The sequence below is a fragment of the Trachemys scripta genome, chromosome 2 (genome assembly GCF_013100865.1).
Source record: "Trachemys scripta elegans isolate TJP31775 chromosome 2, CAS_Tse_1.0, whole genome shotgun sequence".
Classification (NCBI taxonomy): domain Eukaryota; kingdom Metazoa; phylum Chordata; order Testudines; family Emydidae; genus Trachemys; species Trachemys scripta.
In genome coordinates, this window is record NC_048299.1 from 169,098,159 (window position 1) to 169,113,886 (window position 15,728).

General features: G+C 45.2%; 1 long non-coding RNA gene across 3 annotated transcripts; it reads left to right on the plus strand.

Moving 5' to 3' along the window:
• Nucleotides 1–1,414: 1,414 nt before the first annotated feature.
• Nucleotides 1,415–15,368, plus strand: LOC117873181. Of its 3 annotated transcripts, none has more exons than XR_004644652.1 (4): nucleotides 1,415–1,516; nucleotides 4,576–5,630; nucleotides 6,423–10,773; nucleotides 12,725–15,368. It is a non-coding gene; the product is annotated as an uncharacterized LOC117873181 (long non-coding RNA). The 3 variants fall into 3 exon arrangements; XR_004644651.1 differs by having other exon boundaries at nucleotides 4,878–5,630; XR_004644653.1 differs by lacking the exon at nucleotides 4,576–5,630 and having other exon boundaries at nucleotides 10,700–10,773.
• The last annotated feature ends 360 nt before the right edge of the window (nucleotides 15,369–15,728 follow it).

The window sequence follows — 15,728 nt, forward strand, 5'->3', positions numbered from 1 at the left end:
TATTGTACTATGCATAATAGAAATCCATTTGAATAACTGTACTTTGTACAATACATTACCCACTTGACATCATTTACAGCAGGCAAGGGTGATGTTTTAGGGATCTTTTTCCCTGGTGGGTGTAGTGATTCATAGAGACAGAGTAGTGTGCTGTGTAGACCCTCTGCTTTTCTCAGCTATGAGTCAGAATCTTTGGGCCATAGGAGCATGCCTAAGATTCCAGACAAGCGCTCTTCCAGAAACCTCCTTCTCCCTCTGAACCTCTGCTCTGCCAGTATCTTTGTTACTGTGTGGGAGTGGGACAGAAAAGGGAAGGAAATGTAGAACTTCTGGAGAATCTGCAACCAAACCCAGATGTCTGATCAAAGGCTCTGATCAGTTTGGTCAATGATCCCCATACACACAAAGATGCTGTAACATAATTCCAGGATCTGTAGTGCTGGAAGTTTTTAATAGTAATATAAAAATTTATTGGCAGCTCATGTACTCTACTCGTGTTCTCCAAGATTGATCTGTCAAAGATGTATTCTTTAAGCACTTTCAATATGCCTACTCACCATAGTTTCCTAAAAGAGATGTATTTTACAAACCTTTATGTCTGGCTATTTTATTTTTTTCTTCCAGTGAGTCGGAGAGCATGTGATAATTTCTTGTCTGAAATGATCCCTTCTGGAGTACGTGAGGTGCAGTAAGTGGTTTTTCTGAACTCCTTCTGCAGAGTTGTTCAGCATATTGGGAGTAATAGGAGTGGTCAGAGCGTTATAGATGGTGCGACCTCTGGGGATCATGTTTTGTTTCTTGCATTTGCTCAGGAAGTAGATATCGTTGTTAAGTTTTGCTTCCTTTTTCTTCATGTTGCGGAGTTTCCATTTCAGATGCCAAGATTTTATATCTTCCACTATTGTATGCATGGTCCCAGGATATGAGAGAGACAAGATAGGTAGGTGAGGTAATATCTTTTACTGGACCAACTTCTGTTGGTGAAAGAGACAAGTTTTAGAGCTTACACTGAGCTCTTCTTACATCAAACCTGAAAAAGGGCTCTGTGTAACTCGAAAGCTTGTCTCTCTCACCAACAGAAGTTGGTTCAGTAAAAGATATTACCTCACCCACCTTCTCTCTCTAATAAGTTAACTTGCTTTTTTTAATAGCCAGGTTGCAACCATATCTGTATATAGAAAAGACATTTCTTGAAAACGAAAGCTCTGTGTGATCTGCGCAACAATCATGCTGTTCTTTGGTATCAACAATACATCAAATCACTCTCCCATGTACCCACACCAAAAGTCATATCAATCAACACTAAACCCTGAGCAAAAGAATGGCATAAAGCCAGCTAGACTTTAATACCTCAAAATCACACAAGGGCATTCCATAGCTGCAACTGTAAATAATTACTGCCTTATCGGCAGAACATCAGAACTGGGTTACAGGGGAAAGGAGAGTATAGTTGCTCAATCCAGCCAAATTGGAGGAGTATCTGGGACCAAAGTAGTGCTGCATGCAACTGAGAAAGGTACATTTTTTTTCCTCTTTGAGGAAGCATGATTGATGAGGGGAGCTAAATGACTGATGTAGGGTGGGATTCTAATGGTGGGGGTGATGGGGGTTGGTGTTGCTGGGGATCAGATTGGATCAAGTACCCACCCTTTGGTGAACTGACACCCTAAGGCACTTTCCACAGATCATTTCAAAATCTGTAGACCCAGATACGTGGTGAACAAGTACCTGCAATTGCAGGAGAATCTCTGTACTGGCCTTGAGGTACAAATACCCATGCGGTGCTTGTGAAACATTCTCCTGGTAGCAACCCTGCGGTGTTTTTTCAGCGTGCTCCACGGGCTATTGTTGCCTAATACCCCTAAACAGTAATCAGAAGAATAGGAGCACCTTGCACCAGAGTCAGACATCAGCGTCAGTACTTGGAAAGCAAGGAGACTGTTCTCCAGTTCAGAGACTCAGACACAGACAGTAATAAAATACACTTTAAAAAAAAAGAGTAGACATCAAAGTGAGTAACCAAAGACCCAGAAACAAATGGATTTCACACTTGGTTAATTGCTTGAATTAATTAAATGGAAGGAGCTGCAGGCATGTCAGTATCAAACTGCTCACCAGCACAGATGGAAGCTCAACAATAAGTGAGAATGTCACATGAATCTGATTTTGTGGCTTGCACTATACATTTCCATCCCTAGCTCAGACTCAAACCCTGGCCGCAAGGTAAATGTCTGGATTTCATTTCTGTGGCCCTCTACAATGTGCTCAAATCCTTCAATATCAGACATGTTTGTGCCTGTTACCGTCCTACTGCTTTTGTTTTCCCTCGGGGAAGGTAGGGAGGAAGAAGAGAAGTTGTTGGGTTTTCATTTCACAACTCTCTGTTAGCCACTTTTCTGCACATGCCATAGTTCAGAGTCTCTCTCAAGTCACAGTACCAGGAACTGAGTGTTTACACAGTTCATTATCCTCTTTGCAGTTGCTATAGCAACCACAAGGGGTCAGCTTATAGAAGGAGAGGAAGTTCACTTTGGGGGAGTTCAGCTTTCCAACTACAGAATCAAGCATGGCTGAAAAACAAAAGGCCAGACGCTGGGAGGAAACACATTTTTAAAAGTTTCCTATGTGTAAAACCACCCAAGCTTTCTAAACCACCAGGAGATGCCACATTCCTTTCCCCTTGGCCAGAGAGATGCTCTGGTATTGCTGATGCAGGAGCTACATTTTCAATAGCCCTTCTCACTCAGATGCCTGTCAAAATTTGAGAGTAGTGCAGTAAGAAATCAATAGTCTCCATGCCACAGTTTCATAAATGCTTCTAAATTTGCACCCACAATTTGGTTGGCCCTGTTTGTGCCAGCAGAGCAGAACCTGGATGCTCAAAGGCTGTTTGCAGATATAAATAATGTAATTTATGGATGCAAATGATACAGGGCCAAATGTTCTCTGTAATGGAGTTATACCAGTAGAAAATTTGGCCCTTCATGTTCAGAGTTGTGGGTATATATTTAGGGCCACATTTTAAAAAGAAGGCTCACAACAGCATGACTATGTTTGCACACATAATGATGACAGCATGATCACAAATGTATATTTTAATTCCTTCAAAAATCAGAGGCTCCGATCCTGCAGTTCGCCACATCTGCATGGAGCCCCGCTGAAGGCAATGTAAATACAGATGCAGCAGTCCTCCCATGTGATGTCAATTGTAGGACTGGATATATCATTAGGTGCCTAAACTGCCATCAATCCTGCTCAACTATGTGCTCAAAGGTAGCTGGGATAAGATGGAGTCCAGCTGCACCTGTAACCCCTACTTCCCACTGTCCAGGTGCCCCAGCCCTCTGTGTCACTGCTGCTGACCAAATGTTCCATTCTTATTTCAACCTGCCCACTCCTGCCCACCCTTCCCAAAAAACTGAAAAATAAAAGATCCTTGAGATGGTGTCTGAGGAACTCAATTTTGCCCCAGCTGTCCTGTCCAGCTCCCCACTCCCCACTCCCCACGTCCCCCTTATGGAAGGGAGTAGGTGTTAGGAGGGTCTGTGCAGTGGGGACAGAGTTCACCCAGCATTAATGCTGCCCATGAGTGGAAGGCAGTGTGCCCATCAGCCAGTGGTCTATCATGGAGTGTGATGGGGTCAGTGCCGGGAACGGCATTTTAATGGGGAATAAATAATTCTTTGCACTTCTGGCCCCCCCCATCTACATGGGGAAAGTGACCGTGTTCTGGAATCCTTTTCAACAACTGATTTCCTCGGTGGCTCTCACCAGCGTGGCTGGAGCAGCGGATGGACGGCGCGTGGGTCTACTCAAAAGGGTCCTGAAAAGTCTGTTTGCCAGAACCCTTTTAAAAGAAGCCCCTCCCCCTCTGCAGCAGCTGGCCCAGCTCAGTGAGCCCAGCCCAGATTTTCATTGATAAGGAAAATGGGTTCAAACCTGCTGAGTTTCCCAGCATAGCTGGGACCTGAACCCTCCCTTGGCCAAGGATTTCAAAGCACATATCCCCATCATTGTTCATTAACTAGCTCTCACACACCCTTAACCCCTGTGAGATGAGTGTGAGAAATAAAGGGATCCGGTCCCCCAGCCCTGGCCTGGGATACAGCAACTGTTTGAGAGGACAGGGAATGAGGAGAACTCCTGTACCCAACTGAGAATGCAGAGGGTGTGGAACGGAATCCCAGAGCTGGAGCTTGGCCAGAACACCAGGGTGAGCTGCCAACTCCTGCAAACAGGCTGATTGGAGCTTTAGTAACTGCAAGGAGCTGGGACTTTCCACCCAAAGGGTCATTTCTGTTCCCAGACTTGTGCAAATGCGTCAATATCAGGGTTCAGGATGGGGGTGACGCTCCTGGGAGGCTCTCATGTCCCATGTGGGGTCTGGTAGGACGCTTCCTCCCTCACACATCTGTGGGGAGCAGCAAGGAGCGGGGACATCAGTACATGAGGCCAAGAGAACTGGGCCGGTTACTGACAGCCTGACATGTTCCAGCACCATGCCCCCTCCCCGGAGCGCAGAGCACTTTACTAAGAGGGAGCTGAGGGAACGTTATTACTAGCTCCATTTTACAGATGGAAAATCCAAGATGGAGAGGGAAGCGACTCATCAAGCTGCACAATGAGTTATCTGCAGAGCCAGGAGTAGAGGCCAGAGTCCTGACTGCCAAACCCAACTGTCACAAACTAAAAAAAAAAACAACGAGGAACCCACTTCATCGGGTTCTAGCCCACGGAAGCTTATGCCCAAATAAATTTGTTAGTCTCTAAGGTGCCACAAGGACTCCTCATTGTTTTTGCTGATGCAGACTAGCACGGCTACCACTCTGAAACTACACAAACTGCATCTCTTGATTCTTGCTTTTCTTGTTCTGAAGCCAACAATCTGCACGGTGACCTGGGATCCCACACAGGCCTGGCTGGGCAGATTAGAATCCATTCAGACCCCACTGTCTCTCGTATACCTCATCACACGAGATGATGCAACAATGCTGTGATGTTAACTGCTCATCCCTGACATACTTCACCAAAGGAGAAGATGCCACAGTACCTGGATGTTATCATCTCCTGCCTAGTCACTGCCCAGCAGCCCCACAGATGAGCAGAGAAAGGTGAGCTTGGAGAAGCCAGTATAAGTTCACTCAATAACCCACTGGAGTCTGAAAGGACAGGGATATGGAGAAAGACTGGAGGGACTGCAGAGAGAGGGTGAAATGACAAGAGACTAGAGTACAGGGCGGTGCCATGTGCAGTAGAGAGAAAACAAGTGATTGCCCAGGAAGAGGAAGAGGGGTGGGAAGAGAATCCCTGGAGGAGAAGCTGTGAGACACTGTGTGAAAGACGACAGAGAATCATAATGGATCATGCTGAAGTGAAAAAGGAAAAGAACTACTGCAAGGGATCACACTGAGGAGGAAGAGAAGAGACAGCAAGAAATTGCACAGGGGAGGAGGACAGAGCATGAGAGAATGCACTGAGGAGGAGGAGGAAGGACCGTGAGAGATTGTGTCGAGAAGGAGGAGAAACCACAAGGGATCACACTGAGGAGGAAAAGAGGGACCACAAGAGATCGTGCAGAGGAGTAGGAGGAGGCAGCACTGCTGCTCAGAAGAAGAGGGATGAGCATGAAGGTAGGTGCCACCACAGCTGAAGCAAGAGGCCAGAGAGTGGCAAAACAGCTTTAGCAATACTTGAAGTCTTCAGATTCCCTGGCTCCCAGGCAGCCTGGTTTTAGGCTTTTTTGTGGGATACAGATTGGTCACATTGATTGCCTCATGGTGATGGAAAAGACCACATCCATGCTGATTCTTTTTGTGCCTGATCCTAAGCCCATTAAAGTCAACAGCAGTCTTTCTATTGATCGCTGCAGGCATTGGATGAGGCACTTTTGAGCCATCAGCTGCCTTTGATCCCAGTGGTCATGAGGTGATGGCAATTCTGCAGATGCTGGCAGGGACAGACGTCTCTGCTCTTTCCTCTCCTAGAGGACCCAGATGAGCGGTTGCTCCTCTATTCTGAATTCAAAGCCTGATGTCAAGTGTTGAACCTTGGAGTTTTTACTCAGGCAAAATTCCCATTACTGTGTATTTATCTTACTGCAATGGGAATCTTGTCTAAATAAAATAGGGTCCATTGCACAATCCATGTGCACTATAATGAGGCACTTCAGTGTTAATAGAAATGTACAAACTAATATGGAAAAAGTAGAGCAATGGTTTAGGAACAGAGACAATAAAATGCATAATTTGATTTAGCCACATCAGGATGGGAATCTTGCCATACTTACTTAGAATGTTGGAAAAATCTTTTCAACGTCCCTTAGTAAATAATGTATTAATCAAAACCACCCCCAAACAACCAGGCCAGAAATTGGTGGCAGTTCTGAAGGCCCTAATATCTCACCCCTCTAATCCACCACACAGATACCACCTGAGGGAACAGTGAGCAGCAACCACCTCACAGTTGCATTCATTCACATCAACAGATGAGTATTGGAAACATGTCAGCCTTCAATGGGACTACTCTCAGTGCATTTCCACTGCACCCTTCTTTCAATGGGGTGTAGTGTAGACACACAAGCAGTCCCCCTAGTACAGATAAAAACAGCATGGAGGAAGGTGAGGCATGAATAGGTGAGTAAATACACACTGGAGGATATGGGTATGTACTTAAGCACATAACCTACCTGGATTTCTACTTACCCAAGCTGTGCATCCCCATCTATGCTGCTATTTTTAGCAGTGTAATGGTCCTGCCACCTCCCCACTGCTGAAGTCTTTCCCTACCACAGGAAAAGTCTCCAGCAGCAGGGAAAGTCTCTGGCAGTGGGGAAAAGGCACTGGAGCCTTTCCCCCATTGCCTCTCCTCTGCCAGAGCCTTTCACTGACATGTGTAGCTGTACACAGCAGTGTGGACCCAGCCTGCTTTCCACGCAGTATGTAGCTACACATACACTACATACGTTCTGAGGTATTGTGTAAATTTATTTTTAAAAGGTAGTCTTTGGTATAACCCAACCATCCAGACATTTACTTCATATGTTTGTAACTGCACAGTTAACGCCATTTATAAAATCATCTCAGCCTGTGCCAAATGCAGGTAATAAAAAAGGACTAGTCAAGATACAAGTAATGATTTTAAAATAGTGTTGCTGCCACTGCCTTATAGGAAACTAATTTTTTTGAGTTTACTAAACTGTAAGGATTATTTATATGGTATAGAAAAATTATCAGATAGGGAATAATAGTGAGAATATTATAATATCATCATAAATCTACGTATGCCCTCATATTGAATACGGTCTTCAGTTCTTGTCACCACCTCATCCTAAAAGATATATATAGCAGAAGAAGAAAAGGTTGAGAGATATATGACCAAAGCGGTATGGAAAGACTTGAGGAAAGATTGTAAAGACTAAAGACTAAGACTGAAAAGAGGTGAAATCTTTGCCCCATTGAAGTCAATGACAAAACTCCTATTGACTTCCACTGAGCCAGTATTTCACCTTAAGACTCTTTAGAAAGGATCTGCATAAGAGGGGAGAGGATAGAGGATTACAAACTAAAGAATGGTATATATGTCAGTGAGGTGCTTGTATTTGCCCACTCTAACAATTCAAGTACAAGGGGGCATCCATGAAAGCAAAAGGCAACCAATTTAAATCTGATCCAAGGAAATACTTTTTTTTAAGATCATGAATAGTTAACCTGTGGAACTTACTGCCACAAGATAACATTCATACCAAGAGCTGAGTATGATTCCAAAAAAGATTATTCATTACATTAAATAGGGCCTGACATTGTTATAAAGGATATAAATCCTCACGTTTCAGAGTGTAATACCAACACACTTGGTGGGGATTAAGAAGAAGGTCCTTCTATGGGCTGGTTAATTCATAATTGTTCACTTTGTGAATCTTTGCACCTTGTTCAGAAGCATGTGATAGTGAATAGTATATAAGACAGGCTACTGCACTAGATGGCTCACTGGTCTAATCTGGTATTTATTTAATTATTAAATAAATACTAGTAATAACTCTTACCCATTAACAAGTGTTAAACCTGCCCTGTCTACACTAGGGTTTTAATATGTGTTGGCTCACAAGTTTTAAAAACACATCTTTCCTCCTTGTCTAGACAAGTGCTTAGTGAGCGGTTTTTGTAAGGATACTTTATGCTGCTTTGGATACTTTCATTGGTGCTAGGACCTTCCTGTCACTTGAAATAATCTGGGTTTGGCAGAGATGGGCCACATGCAGGCCCATCTCTAGTTTTGATCTTATTTGTGGGCAGCCTCCAACTGCCTCCTGGCAAAAGCGCTTGAAAATAAAGAACATATATTGGTAATTACTTCATTTACTGTTTACAATTGGCTCAGCCTAAACTGTGAAACTAGACTGGTCCATTTCCCTTTCTGTTTGGAGGCACTTTCTCTTTTTGGCTCTTATACACGGGTACAGTACAGTCATGTTTGGATTTCCAACTCTTAAATAGTAAGCCAACAGGCTTAAATAATAAGACATCTCCACTGCAGTTTTAATTTTTAAACCATTAGAGAGAACATTTATATCATAAGAGGTGTGGAACTCACCTCCCTTTATTAAAAAATAAAAAAAATCAACTACATTTCTGCTTGTACTTCTTGTCTGTGTCCTTTTAACACCACTCAACAGCTGTTAAATTGGATAATCTCCAGTTATCCTCATGTCACTAATTCAAATGCTAATTGCTCTCACTGCACCAGAGTTTATTCATCCACTCCAGGGCCGCCAGGTATGCTCTGTATGAGAAGGACATTAAAGTAACTAAGCTCCCTCCTGGGATTCTGGAAGCATTTAAAGAAATAGTTCCAGATTAATTTGGAAAGGAGATAGTGGATAGAAATAAAGGAAAATAAGATGGGGAAGAAGCCAGTGTGGAGCACTTGCGTGTTTTGATGTGTCAAAAGTGATCCATTTATCACTCTGGTTTTTAGACATTGTGCACCAAATTCAACCCTCAAAGGACGCAAGTGGGGATCAGAGTTTCATTGTCCTACATGCAGTATGCACCCACAGGAAGACACAATCCCTGCCTTGAGGAGCTTACAATCTACTTTGAAACAAGATGCAACTTCATAAGAATAAATCGACATGCTTTCTATTGAATGATTAACTACTTTGCTGTAGATGCTCATGTATGCGTCAGGCAGGGCTGCCGGGGCGGGGGGGGGGGGGAAGCAAGTGGGGCAATTTGCCTCAGGCCCAGGGCCCCGCAGCGGCCCCCATGAGAATATATTATTCTAGAGTACTGCAACTTTTTTTTATGGAAGGGGCCCCCAAAATTGCTTTGCCCCAGGCCCCCTGAATCCTCTGGGCAGCCCTGGCATCAGGCACAACGTTTCTCCAGCTGTGCTCACCTGGACCAAGTACCGAGTGGTCACCCTTGCCGTGCAAACATTCTATTGGAACTCTGGCACATTTAAGGAATACTGCCATGCTCCAGTGCAGCAGAGAAGAGACTGTGGAAGCCAGCAGCAAAGGCCTCAAATTAAAATGACTTTCTATGGGCCATATCTTGCAGCTAGATCCCTGTGGGTGGACCCCTACACTCACAAAGACCCAATTGCCAGATATGGTCCTAGTTAAATATGTTCATTCAGATTTCAAACAGACCACCTGGTAGACTGAATCTGGCACTCATCCCAGGGTAAAATGAACAATTCAAATCACCAAGCAGGACAACCCCAAAATACTCTCCAGTGAAGTTTATTCCTGCTACAGGAGTATCAGGCTACCCATTAATCTCTGTAATAAGTGTTATAGTGGTGTCTATTCTTGGTGGTTGGTCTGACTGAGCCAGAGGCAAGGGGGATCTGTTTAGCTTTCAATTTTTAAAGGATTTGTCTTCACTAGAAAGTTGTAGTCCTTTAACTATACTGGTGTATTAAAGCAGTACACACAATCCTAGTATGGATGCAGTTGTATCAGTATAAAGCTAGAATAAAAGGGAAATAAGTCATACTGGTATATGGCTCCCTTATATTGGTATAATTGTGTCCACACTACGGGTTGCACTGGTATAACCATAAAGGTAAAGAAACACACCCCTAACCTAAATAGTTGTACCATCCCAAAAACTCTTTCCTTATGATATTGCTAATAGCTTGTTTTCAAGGTAATACATGGATAGCAAGTTGCACCTGCTTCATGTGTTAGTTCCTTGCATTACACAGGTGCCACTGGAATACATGGTACCAGCTAAAGCAAAAATCACAGACCATATGGGGCATAACACATCTGTAGATTACATCTGCTGCCACAGCTGGCATTTCAGAAGACCCTACTCCCTCACAGGCACCTCAGAGGACCCCAACAGCCCCAGCCATTCTTGTGGCAATGTGAGAGTACGCAGATGCTGCATTGCTGCCATTTAAGTCTCCAGACAGACACGTGAGAGGGACAGGACAAGTCGGTATAATAATAACCTGGAAGGGAAGAAACAGAAGGAGAAGATGGGAGCAGAACAGGGAGTGGAAGAGGGAATTGGAACCATGTATCATACCATTAACAGGCACATTTTCAACTGTGAGGCTAACACATCACATGGGGGGCTGGTGACTTGATCTTTGCTTCCATGGTTTGATGACAGCCGAACCACTCCATGGGATTACGGCCCCATACTGTAATTCACAGATTTCTTTTGTTCTGTATATGATTCAGATAGAACCAGGTTGCATGCCAAGGTGATGAAACTCCAGCCCACTCCCACAACGCTGGACAGATGCACTTTGCTGGTGAGCTAAGGGAAAGCGGAGAGTAGTTGAGGATGGGAAGTAAGGGAGTTCTCCCACAGAAATAAAGAGCCAAACTCTTAAGAATCTCAGAGCTTTTACCAGCTATTTTCCTAGTCTATCTGCAAGGTGAACAAAAAGGACAGAGTGCTAACCCTGTCCGCTGTCCATATAGAAGACTTGAGGTCACCTGTCAATTTGCCCTTCTTTCGTGTGATTCTGTGGCGTTGACGTGAAGATACGCACGGGCGATTTTTTATTTTATTCTCTATTGCTGGTGTGATAATAAAGGAGGATAGCTTCTTTAGCCCTGACCCCACAATGAACTCCATGTCAGTGGACCCCAGAGCCCACACCAAGCACCACTGACTAGGATCTGTCTGCCCGGGCCTGACTGCAGGAGCGTGGATCTCAGTTTGTACTGTAACTTGTGCTAGAAATATACAGAGCCAGATTTTCAAAAGCACTCAGGACAAAGCAGCTCCCATTGTGGCACATTGGATAGGTCAATTAAACACCCGCAGCTCGCCCGAGGCACCTGACTCAAGCTCGCGAGGCTTGAACTGTGGGGCTGTATAATGGCAGTGAAAATGTTCAGACTCAGGCTCTGGGATCTCGTGACGGGGGAGGGTCCCATAGCTCAGGCTCCTGGTGGAGCTCAAATGTCTACACCACAATTATACAGTGCTCCAGCCTGAGCCCCACAACCTCAAGTCAGCTGACCTGGGCCAGACACTTAATGGCTGTGTAGACATACCCCTTGGGCCAGACTATCGAAAGAACTCAACATCTAAGTGCACCCCATCTACGGAGCTTTTTTGAAAATGTAGCCACTTAACTTGGGTGCCTATATAGGAGCAGAGTTATTTTGAAAGTCTGTCCCACAATCCACAGGGACGACAGTATTTTTTTTAAGGAAGCCATTTGCCAGTACATTCTGTCAATCTTGGCAGACACTCTCAGTTCTTCCTCACTCTTTGAAAAGATCCTGTATTACAGCATGGCTAACCTCAGTATTGTCACCTCCCTCATTACTTGGTTTTCTTCTAGAATCCTTTTCAGTATGTCTTCTCCACAGTGGAATTATTTGAAGGCAAAACAATTTGTTAGTTGCATATTACAAAATCAGTTACCATGACAGTAGCATGGGTTGCAGCCAGCAGTTTTAGTTGCACTATGTCTAAAATGGTAACCAAGTTGACACCCTTTTTATTTCCTCCTTGGAAAGGAAGTAACATGGTTAGCTCAATTATTAATGCCAGGGCCGTCCTTAGGCATATACAGCATACGCAGCTACTTAGGGCACCATGGAATTTGGGGCACCAAATTGCCCCAAATTTCATGGTGCCCTAGGCAGCTGCATCCTGCATATGTGGCATCACCAGCCCCAGCGACCAGCCCTATCCCTCGGCCGGCCGGCCCCCCCTGCAAGGGGTAGGGCCATTCCTAGTGGGGGTGTGGGGCCCCGGACAACTCCCTCCGCCCTACCTCTTACCCTTCCCCCCTGCTCCGCCCCAGCCAACTCCCTCCGCCCTGCCTCTTACCCTTCCCCCCTGCTCCGCCCCAGCGACCCCCACTCACCGGCAGTGGCGGGAAGCAGAGCAAACCGGCCCCAGACCACTTTGCTCCGCCAGCTCCCAGCCGCAGTGCTCCACTTCCCACTGCCGGTGATTGCAGGGAGGTTGGGGAAAGGACGCTTCCTGTGGGGGGGGGGGATCCCTTCCCCTTAGCCCCCTCCCCCGAGCGATACGGCTTGGGCCAGGGTGAGGGAAGCGGAGCGGGCTGCTCCCTGCCCCCCACTAATCCCTCGGGCCACTCTGGGCCTGTGGGGCCCCCAAAAGTGGCACCCCACAGCTCCTGCCTCCCAGACCCAGACCCCACAGGAGGGCTGCGTAGGGCACCCAAATGGCTAGGGATGGCCCTGATTAATGCTGGAACACTTTTTCTCCTGCAGGTCTGCTGACGACACCCTAAAAAACATGGATTGCCTCCTTGGTGTAGTATATCTGCTGAAGGAAGTGATCCAGTCTCATCTACAAGTTGTCATCGGAATCTGTCTGGTAGCATTTAGCTGCAGTCTTGGCTTTCTTGTGTCAGGTTGGGGTGTTTCCTACATCAAAGTGGAAGTAAGAATGCTGCCCACAACTCACAGACAAATTGAGGAGCTCAGAACAGACACAAAGTTAAGCTTAAATTTGGTGCTTTGTCTTCACATATTACATTTTGCAGCTCCCAAGGGTCTTCATGGAATCCAGTCATATATTAGGTATAGTACAGAGAGGCGGTCTCTTACTCCTTTCGACTCCAATGGCACTTTATTCTTGGGGAGAGGGTAATATTTTAATATTGGGTTTTGTTGCAAATTTAATCACTCTTAGCTTCTAAAGAGCCAAGTTTGAAGGCGACAGTTAATTATGAGGAGCTGATTACCAGTCAGGGCAAAGAAATAACAGAATTTGAAAACAGGATCTTGGAAAGACTAGAAAAATGGTCTGGAAACAAAACAAGACTCAACCTGGAAAAATAAGCCAAACTTATGCCTTTGGGTACAATTATCCGAAATACACAACAGCAATGGGAGAGAGTAAAGAGATGAGCAACAAAAGTGGTTAAGGAGTTGATTTACAAGGTGAGATGAAAACAATTAAATAGTATGTCCAATTTGGCTAAGAAACTGCAAGAGGAAGGGAAGACATAAGAGTCTACAAATATTTGAAGGGTGTATACATCAAAGAGAGAACAGGATTATTTAGCATATTCAAAAGAGTAAGTAATGCATAAAGTAAATAACAAGTAGGAGTAATGGTATGACATTTTATAAGTGGAAACTTAGGCAGAAGAGCAGGAAAAGCTTCCTGACAGAGATGTATTAGCATCTGGAATCATCCCCCAAAGGAAGTCCTGGAAGCCTCATCACTTGGCACATATAAGCTGGACTGGATAAAACTGCAAGTACTGGAAGTGCCTGATCCAAAGCCACTGAAGTCAATGGAAAGTCTCCCCATTGAGTTCTATGGGGTTTGGATCAGACCCTAAATATCAAGCAGGGAACAATCCTGCAATGGAGAGATGAACTGTCAGTAAGTGACTTTACAAAAAGGATCCAGGGTGGTAGTAGCCTGCACCAAATAAAAAGGAAAACAAGTGCAAAATTAAGAAGAAAATAAGGCATCCTGCTGCTTTAAAGCAACACGGCTGTCTGTGAAGAGCTGCTCTGCTTGGGCCAACAGAGAAAGAGAGAGAGAGAGTCAGGAGGGTTGAGGTTTTCATTAGCCCCTGGGAGAATCATGGGAGAATCAATTGCCAAACAAAGACAACTTCACTTTACCCAGGGCAGGATATGTGTGGGGGTGAGAGAGAGAGAGAGAGAGAGAATGTGTGTGAGAGAGAATGTGCACTGTATTTTTAAATGTGCAAGAAGCCGAGCTGGAGAAGGCTGGAGCCAAGCAGAGGGCAAGGCAGAATAGCTACACAGTTAATACTGTTTTCCTTATTCTAATAAAGTTCCTTGTTCAGTTTTAGAAGTAACCAACACACTGTGATTTTTGTTCACCATAAAAATGGACAGTGCACTGCTTCCTTCCCAAGAGCTCCCTAGTCTACCACCCATTTCTATTAATACCCTTTCTTGGGCTGAGCAGTGTGAGACAGACCTTCTGCCTGGTTTTCATTGCATGCAATTAACCCCCTCCCTGCCTATCTGTGTGAGGTATATACACTCCATCACCACTGTTGAATAGGGATATTCTGTCTCCAGATTCTATGGGCCAAAATCTGTTATCAGCTGCACCGGTGTGAATGTGGAATCGTTCCACTGACTGTATAAGAGAACTGAATTTGCGTCTATGATTCTGTGAAACTTTCCTCTCTGACAAATAAATATTTAAATTATATTTTTAATTAAAAAAAAATTATCAGTTGAAAGTGTGTGTGTGTGTGTGTGTGTGAGTACCCCTTCCCATACATCCACAAATTTCTGCAAGTAATCATGGAATTTGCCTTCCATCAGTCATCATTCTGCTTGTATGCATACTGTATCCCTTTACTCTTACCTTTTGTCTGTACTGTCTGTTTAGATTGTAAACTCTTTGGGGGAAAGGACATTCAGTCTAATAAACCCATATAAAACAATTTAAAATGAAGTTAAGGCTGACAGTATATTTTAGTAATTTAAAGGCAAAAAACATTATGGGGATGTTGCAATTATTCCCAAACCAAACATTACAAGCCTAGGAAATTCAGAGTTAAAGTTACACTTAAAAAAAATCCGAAGAGGCTAAGGTACAGAAATGCATAGCCAAGGTACACAAACAATCTTAACTCTGCCCTGCAGTGACACACAACCACACCATTGTGATCAGGAGTGAAAGTGAGCCGGTACGGGCCGGTACTCCGTACTGGTAAGAACCCGCACCGGTCCATACCCAGCCCGTATTAAAGTGCTGCCGCGGCAGTGCTTTAATGTCCCTGCCCCTTTTGCCTCCCCTGTCGGGGGCCCTGCCGGTAGGGTCCATACCGGCAGGGCTGCCAATGGGGGGTGGGGGGAGGGAGCCGCAGCAACGTTAAAGCGCTGCTGTGGCAAAGGACCCTGCAGCACTTTAACGTCCCTGCCCCTTCCCCCCCGCCCATCAGTGGCCAGGGGGTAGGGGGGCAAAGGGAGCAGCTGCCCTGGAGCCGGCGATTTAAAAGGGCCCAGGGCTCCAGGCCCTTTAAATCAACATGGGAGCCCCGGGCAGCGCGGGCCAAGGGCTGGCTGGGGGATGCTGACCCACAGCCCCGCCCCTTCCGCCCAAGGCCCCACCCCTTCCGGGGGCCAGAGCCAGCCTGTCCCCGTACCGGTAAGTGTCCTCAGTTACTTTCACCCTGATTATGATTAAGGCAGTTTAGTGTTTGTTGTCCTCAATTAGATCAGCCGATTATTAAAGACACAGATTTTTTTTCCATACTTTCCCCCCCGT